Source organism: Salvelinus fontinalis, unplaced genomic scaffold, assembly GCF_029448725.1.
Source record: "Salvelinus fontinalis isolate EN_2023a unplaced genomic scaffold, ASM2944872v1 scaffold_0040, whole genome shotgun sequence".
Lineage (NCBI taxonomy): Eukaryota > Metazoa > Chordata > Actinopteri > Salmoniformes > Salmonidae > Salvelinus > Salvelinus fontinalis.
The window spans coordinates 225,240-234,525 of NW_026600249.1; positions in this window are offsets into that span (position 1 = coordinate 225,240).

The window sequence follows — 9,286 nt, forward strand, 5'->3', positions numbered from 1 at the left end:
GTACTGTACCTGTGCTGCCTTGTACAGTAACATCTGACTATGAACATTGGCTACAGTGGCCTAAGGCTTTTACAGACCATTCATTCTGCTACAGTCATGAGTATCTACTGTAGTTTGAGCTGGACTATTCTGCAGTAAAGCTGTGTTTGTGTAAACAGATCCTGTTGTGGTGTTGTTAATGCTGGGAGGAAACCCTCACGCTACAGGGACCCACAGCTGCTGGCCCTCCCTCCCTACTGCTGCTGGCCCTCCCTCCACCCTACTGCTGCTGGCCCTCCCTCCACCCTACTGCTGCTGGCCCTCCCTCCCTCCCTCCCTCCCTCCCTACTGCTGCTGGCCCTCCCTCCTCCCTACTGCTGCTGGCCCTCCCTCCACCCTACTGCTGCTGGCCCTCCCTCCCTCCCTCCCTCCCTCCCTCCCTACTGCTGCTGGCCCTCCCTCCTCCCTACTGCTGCTGGCCCTCCCTCCACCCTACTGCTGCTGGCCCTCCCTCCCTCCACCCTACTGCTGCTGGCCCTCCCTCCCTCCCTCCCTCCCTACTGCTGCTGGCCCTCCCTCCACCCTACTGCTGCTGGCCCTCCCTCCACCCTACTGCTGCTGGCCCTCCCTCCCTCCACCCTACTGCTGCTGGCCCTCCCTCCACCCTACTGCTGCTGCTGGCCCTCCCTCCCTCCCTCCCTACTGCTGCTGGCCCTCCCCCACTCCCTCCCTACTGCTGCTGGCCCTCCCTCCCTCCCTCCCTCCCTACTGCTGCTGGCCCTCCCCCACTCCCTCCCTACTGCTGCTGGCCCTCCCTTCCTCCCTACTGCTGCTGCTGGCCCTCCCTCCCTCCCTCCCTACTGCTGCTGGCCCTCCCTCCCTCCCTCCCTACTGCTGCTGCTGGCCCTCCCTCCCTCCCTCCCTCCCTCCCTCCCTCCCTACTGCTGCTGCTGGCCCTCCCTCCCTCCCTACTGCTGCTGCTGGCCCTCCCTCCCTCCCTACTGCTGCTGCTGGCCCTCCCTCCCTCCCTACTGCTGCTGCTGGCCCTCCCTCCCTCCCTACTGCTGCTGCTGGCCCTCCCTCCCTCCCTCCCTACTGCTGCTGCTGGCCCTCCCTTCCTCCCTACTGCTGCTGCTGGCCCTCCCTCCCTCCCTACTGCTGCTGCTGGCCCTCCCTCCCTCCCTACTGCTGCTGCTGGCCCTCCCTCCCTTCCTCCCTACTGCTGCTGCTGGCCCTCCCTCCCTCCCTACTGCTGCTGCTGGCCCTCCCTCCCTTCCTCCCTACTGCTGCTGCTGGCTCTCCATCCCTCCCTCCCTACTGCTGCTGGCCCTCTCTCCATCCCTCCCTCCCTACTGCTGCTGGCCCTCCCTCCCTCCCTACGGCTGCTGGCCCTCCCTCCCTCCCTCCCTCCCTCCCTCCCTCCCTCCCTCCCTCCCTCCCTCCCTCCCTCCCTCCCTCCCTCCCTACTGCTGCTGCTGGCCCTCCCTTCCTCCCTACTGCTGCTGCTGGCCCTCCCTTCCTCCCTACTGCTGCTGCTGGCCCTCCCTCCCTACTGCTGCTGCTGGCCCTCCCTCCCTCCCTATGCTGCTGCTGGCCCTCCCTCCCTTCCTCCCTACTGCTGCTGGCCCTCCCTCCATCCCTCCCTCCCTACGGCTGCTGGCCCTCTCTCCATCCCTCCCTCCCTACTGCTGCTGGCCCTCCCTCCCTTCCTCCCTACTGCTGCTGGCCCTCCCTCCCTTCCTCCCTACTGCTGCTGGGCCTCCCTCCCTTCCTCCCTACTGCTGCTGGCCCTCCCTCCCTCCCTACTGCTGCTGGGCCTCCCTCCCTTCCTCCCTACTGCTGCTGGGCCTCCCTCCCTTCCTCCCTACTGCTGCTGGGCCTCCCTCCCTCCCTACGGCTGCTGGCCCTCCCTCCATCCCTCCCTCCCTACTGCTGCTGGCCCTCCCTCCATCCCTCCCTCCCTACTGCTGCTGGGCCTCCCTCCCTCCCTACTGCTGCTGGTCCTCTCTCCATCCCTCCCTCCCTCCCTCCCTACTGCTGCTGGCCCTCCCTCCCTCCCTACTGCTGCTGGCCCTCCCTCCCTACGGCTGCTGGCCCTCCCTCCCTCCCTCACTCCCTCCCTCCCTCACTCCCTCCCTCCCTCCCTCCCTACTGCTGCTGGATCCTGTTGGCCCTCTGGCTGCTGCAGCCATCTCCAGTCCTCCGGGGGACAGAAAGAGGGACGTACCAACAGATGTATGGATAGACAGGCAGGCATGGCCAGACAGAGGGACAGAAAAACAGTCAGACAATCAGACAGTCAGATAAACAGACAGACAAACATTCACACAGACAGTCAGACAGACAGTCTGAAAGACAAATAGACAAACAGTCAGACAGTCACCCAGACAGACAGATCGACAAACAGTCAGAAAGACAGCCAGAAAGAGAGTCAGACGGTCAGCAAGATAGTCAGACATATAGACAGTCAGCCAGTCAGTTAATCAGACAGACAGACAGACAGACAGTTGCCTGTTCTGTCATCTTTAAAGACCTGGTCACATCACCTCCTTGAAACTTGATCCCTCAGCCACTTCATCTGCATTCTGATAATTGTTCACATCTTCCTGGACCACCCACATATAAGCACACATACAGTAAACACACACACACACACCAATTATTATTGTGCTGTAATATAGGACACCGCTGATCTGACCATTTGGCCTAGAGGCTACTTACTCAGGACAAGTAGACCACTTCCCTGGAGGTGGGACCTCCGGCACCTGCCCTTCTTTGAACTCTCCCCCATACAGAAACAAACAGACAGGTGATGAATGGGTAGTAGAACCTACATCTGTGAAGCTATATCCATCAACCAGGCTTCCTCTAAACCAGCTACACCTGTCTTCTCGTGGGATGTTGAGGATATGCTCTGGGATCTGAACCTGTATAAAGGGCTGGTTATAACTTGTGACATATACACACAAACACCAAGTATACATAACCTGTAGCCCTAAAACCTATTTTCAAAATATGGAAATTCATCTTGGTATGATCATCCATGATTAAGTTGATTTGAGTGGTTTGGACAGTTCACTCTGCCAGCGCGTGGCACCATCTTATTAAGGCAGCTGCGCCCTCTCTACTCCCCGGTTCCCCGTGCAGACCCATGGGAAGAAGTAACATTTCGGTGGAAGCGGAAAGGCCAACCTCTCCGTCTCAGAGCGCCCCCGTCTCATCTCTCACCTACAACCATATTAGAGCCAGAGCATAACAGAAGCAGCCGTTGATGCGGTAACAAGGAATGCCAGAGAGACGAGGCACCGCTGTTTCCGTTTTTGGAATACCTCCTTGAGCCATAGCCATAGGCTGCTGGAGACAGGGGTAATCGGTCAAACGGAAACCTGTTACCGTTTACCGTTACCAGAGGAGGCTCATGCAGGCGCGTTCATCACCCATCTAATATTAGAAACCCTGTAACGGCGCTGTCATCCCGAGCGCGCTTTACTTTATCACCGCCACTGGGTCTCGCGCGCACGGCGCACCAACGGATAATAGCAACAGGGGCTGAGCGACATATTTGTAAGTTGAAGGAGCAGTGCGGAAATGGATATGGATGTGTTGGTTCAGGGTGTCGGGTTTTACGCAGGCGTCCGCCGCTCGGGCGGCTAGGCAGTGATATGCCGAGCCCTGGCTAGAGCCCTATTTTGAGTCGAGAATGGCCCGCCACCTGTTCCTCTCTGTCTGGCCGATCTGACTGCCCGTTTCCCCCGCCAGAACCCGTCCTCTGACTGTCCTCTCACTCACTCCCTGACTGTCAACCTCGGGCGTCATTCTTTCACGCAATTTAGCCGAGCTCGGTAACCCACTGTCCATTATTATAAAGCGGTCAAAGAACAGTCCCTATTCTCTCTTATACCTGTCTGGATTTTTTTGAGCTCTCCTGTGGGATTTTACGCATTTGTCTGTGTAACTTTGGAAGGAAGACGGAAGTATGGCTGAGGCCGGGCGACCTGAGGACCAGTGTGACGAGGCGGTAGAGGATGAGTTTGGGGAGATAATAAAATGTCGATCAGGTAGGAATGACTTTCAATACCTAGTCTACAATAAGCACCAAGCGAGTTGCCAATGCCAACATCTTACTGACGCGATAGACACCAACCTCACCAAGTGTTCCAAAAAGATTTTGTTATACAATGGGCCAAGAGTTTATGAGAACTTGTTTAGATATTAGCCGTATGTAAACAGAGGTTGCGTATCAGAAATGGTCAGTGCCTGATAACACCCGTTGAACTAGTTTTCCCTGTCATCCTCATAACAATATGCCACGGCCTAAGTTAGTGAGAGATGTTATTAAGGTTTGGGCGTGCTAGCCAGGTCATGCAGACAGTCATTGGTACCAGTGGTACGTCTCTGTCTGAAAGGATGACCCATGAGCCACCCTGCCCACCCAGTAGGTATTGTCATTTGTCAGCTTTCCACCCCAGAGAAGGCAAGTGTGCTCTCTCTCTCTCTCTCTCTCTCTCTCTCATCTCCCCCCCCTCTCTCTCTCCCCTCTCTCTTTCTCTCCCCTCTCTCCCCTCTCTCTCTCTCCCCTCTCTCTCTCTCCCCTCACCCCTCTCTCTCTCTCTCTCTCTCTCATCTCCCCCCCCTCTCTCTCTCCCCTCTCTCTTTCTCTCCCCTCTCCCCTCTCTCTCTCAAAAAGATGAAGCGGCGTACATTGTAAATACCACCAAATTAACACATGTATATTGGTGGTATTTACAATATTGTTTGTGCTCCACAGGTTTAACAGATATGGTAGTTTATCAAGGTTTATGAATGGGTGGCAGGTAGCCTACAGGTTAGAGCATAGAGTTACTAACCAAAAGGTCACTAGCTCGAATCTCGAGCTGACAATGTGTAAAATCTGTGCCCTTGAGCAAGGCAACATAATTGCTCCAGGGTCGCTGTTGATCATGACAGACCCTGGCTGTGACCCTACTCTCTGAGGGCGTCTCAGGGGAAGTTGGGATGTGCAAAAAACACATTTACATCCACACATGTATTAATGCACACGGGTACATATGTGAAATAGGCCAAATGTAAGCACTCTCTGCCCGGCTCTGCCCCGCGTCGTCAATAATTAATGTCCTGCATTAAAAGCAGGGGTCGAGTCTATTTGCGCTCCACCGGCTGAATTAGGACGGGTCACCAGCTACACAGGATGGAAATAGAGGCTGGAAGCAGTTGCCGAACCCCGAGCCGGCCCTCCACGGTGTGGGGTTTCACATATCCTAGTTTGGGAAGCTACCACCACCACTATCGTTGCCCCCCCCCCCTCACATTGCTCTCAGCTGACAAAGATGTTGACTTGGTGACACATTGTTTGGGAATGGTTTTTTATCAGTCACCTGTATCCTACAGAATGAGGTTGTATCAGTCACCTGTATCCTACAGAATGAGGTTGTATCAGTCACCTGTATCCTACAGAACGAGGTTGTATCAGTTACCTGTATCCTACAGAATGAGGTTGTATCAGTCACCTGTATCCTACAGAATGAGGTTGTATCAGTCACCTGTATCCTACAGAATAAGGATGTATCAGTCACCTGTATCCTACAGAATGAGGTTGTATCAGTCACCTGTATCCTACAGAATGAGGTTGTATCAGTCACCTGTATCCTACAGAATGAGGTTGTATCAGTCACCTGTATCCTACAGAACGAGGTTGTATCAGTCACCTGTATCCTACAGAATGAGGTTGTATCAGTCACCTGTATCCTACAGAATGAGGTTGTATCAGTCACCTGTATCCTACAGAATGAGGTTGTATCAGTCACCTGTATCCTACAGAACGAGGTTGTATCAGTCATCTGTATCCTACAGAATAAAGTGAGCCACTTGAAGCATTGTGTAGTCACTTAGCAGATCCAATTATCCAGAACAACTTACAAGAGGTGCATTCAAGTAAGCGTTATGCATTCAGATGCTGTGCCATGAGACGGGCACCTTGAGAGAAGGTGCTGTGTGAGATTGGCCTCCAGTCTTTCTGTGGTACATTAGTTATGTTTTGTCATGATATTACTCTGTTGAATATCATTTCCATAATTCTTGCCTTCTTGCTGGGTACTCAAAGCATCGTCACAGTGACCTCTGTGAAGAGAGGGTCTTTCCACAATGACAACCAGTCTTCCTTATTCTGTTGTGTGTGTGTGTGTGTGTGTGTGTGTGTGTCCACTGGACATGTGTTACCATGAGAGTGATTCTACAGGACCTCTGTTGCTTCAGCTGTGATGAAATCAAGAGTGCCAGTCAAACTAATCAAACTAAAAATCTACAGATCTATCATATTTACTAATCTATCATATCTACAAATCTATCATATCTACAGATCTATCATATCTACAGATCTATCATATCTACATCTATCAATCTACAAATCTATCATATCTACAGATCTATCATATCTACAAATCTATCATATCTACAGATCTATCATATCTACAGATGTATCATATCTACAGATGTATCATATCTACAGATGTATCATATCTACAGATGTATCATATCTACAGGTCTATCATATCTACAGGTCTATCATATCTACAGATCTATCATATCTACAGATCTATCATATCTACATCTATCATATCTACAAATCTATCATATCTACAGATCTATCATATCTACAGATGTATCATATCTACATCTATCAATCTACAAATCTATCATATCTACAGATCTATCATATCTACAAATCTATCATATCTACAGATGTATCATATCTACAGATGTATCATATCTACAGATGTATCATATCTACAGATGTATCATATCTACAGGTCTATCATATCTACAGGTCTATCATATCTACAGATCTATCATATCTACATCTATCATATCTACATCTATCATATCTACAAATCTATCATATCTACAGATCTATCATATCTACAGATGTATCATATCTACAGGTCTATCATATCTACAGATCTATCATATCTACAGATCTATCATATCTACGGATCTATCATATCTACAGATCTATCATATCTACATATCTATCATATCTACATATCTATCATATCTACATCTATCAATCTACAAATCTATCATATCTACATCTATCAATCTACAAATCTATCATATCTACAGATCTATCATATCTACAGATCTATCATATCTACAGATGTATCATATCTACAGGTCTATCATATCTACAGATCTATCATATCTACAGATGTATCATATCTACAGATGTATCATATCTACAGATGTATCATATCTACAGATGTATCATATCTACAGGTCTATCATATCTACAGGTCTATCATATCTACAGATCTATCATATCTACATCTATCATATCTACATCTATCATATCTACAAATCTATCATATCTACAGATCTATCATATCTACAGATGTATCATATCTACAGGTCTATCATATCTACAGATCTATCATATCTACAGATCTATCATATCTACAGATGTATCATATTGTTAAGGCAGTCAATGTTGTTCTCCTCCTCAGACGAGGAGGAGCATGGATCGGACCAAGATGCGGATTGGTAATTGTACATGTTTAATGTAAAAACACAAGAAAACACTACAAAATACAAAACAACAAACGTGACTAACCTCAAACAGTCCTGTGTGGCCCAAACACTAACACAGGAAACAAACACCCACAAAACACCAGTGAAACCCTGGCTGCCTTTGTATGACTCTCAATTAGAGACAAACAATGCACACCTGTCTCTAATTGAGAATCATACCAGGCCGAACACAAAACCCCACATAGAAATACAAACATAGACAAACCCACCCAACTCACGCCCTGACCAACTAAAATGAATACAAAACAAAGGAAAACAGGTCAGGAACGTGACAGAACCCCCCCCTTAAGGTGCGAACTCCGGGCGCACCAGCACAAAGTCTAGGGGAGGGTCTGGGTGGGCGTCTGTCCACGGTGGCGGCTCTGGCGGTGGACGAGGTCCCCACCCCACCATAATCAATCCCCGCTTCTTTATCCCCCTCCCAATGACCACCCTCCCACTAACCCCACCTAAATGAAGGGGCAGCTCCGGACTGTAGGGCAGCTCCGGACTGTAGGGCAGCTCCGGACTGTCGGACGTCTCTGGCAGCTCCTGACTGGCGGGCGTCTCTGGCAGCTCCTGACTGGCGGGCATCTCTGGCAGCTCCTGACTGGCGGGCGTCTCTGGCAGCTCCTGACTGGCGGGCGTCTCTGGCAGCTCCTGACTGGCGGGCGTCTCTGGCAGCTCCTGACTGACGGACGGCTCTAGCGGCTCCTGACTGACGGACGGCTCTACTGGCTCGGGACAGACGGGCGGCTCTAATGGCTCGTGGCAGACGGATGACTCAGATGGCGCTGGGCAGACAGATGGCGGCGCTGGGCAGACAGATGGCTCAGACGGCGCTGGCAGACAGATGGCTCAGACGGCGCTGGGCAGACAGATGGCTCAGACGGCGCTGGGCAGACAGATGGCTCAGACGGCACTGGGCAGACAGATGGCTCAGACGGAGCTGGGCAGACGGGCCGTTCAGGCACCGCTGGGCAGACGGCAGACTCTGGCCGGCTGAGACGCACTATAGGCCTGGTGCGTGGTACCGGAACTGGAGGTACCGGGCTGAGGGCACGCACCTCAGGGCGAGTGCGGGGAACAGGAACAGGGCACACTGGACTCTCGTGGCGCACTCTAGGCCTGGTGCGTGGTACCGGAACTGGAGGTACCGGGCTGAGGGCACGCACCTCAGGGCGAGTGCGGGGAGAAGGAACAGTGCGTCCAGGGCTCTGGAGACGCACAGGAGGCTTGGTGCGTGGTGCCGGAACTGGAGGCACCGGGCTGGAGACACGCACCATAGGGAGAGTACGTGGAAGAGGAACAGGGCTCTGGAGATGCACTGGAAGCCTGGTGCGTGGTGTAGGCACTGGTGGTACTGAGCTGGGGTGGGAAGGTGGCGCCGGATATACCGGACCGTGAAGGAGGACACGTGCTCTTGAGCACCGAGCCTCCCCAACCTTACCAGGTTGAATGGACCCCGTAGCCCTGCCAGTGCGGCGAGGTGGAATAGCCCGCACTGGGCTATGCAGGCGAACCGGGGACACCACCTGTAAGGCTGGTGCCATGTACGCCGGCCCGAGGAGACGTACTGGAGGCCAGATACGTTGGGCCGGCTTCATGGCATCCGGCTCGATGCCCAACCTAGCCCTCCCAGTGCGGCAAGGTGGAATAGCCCGCACTGGGTTAAGCACGCGTACTGGGGACACCGTGCGCTTTACCGCATAACACGGTGTCTGACCAGTACGACGCCCTCTCA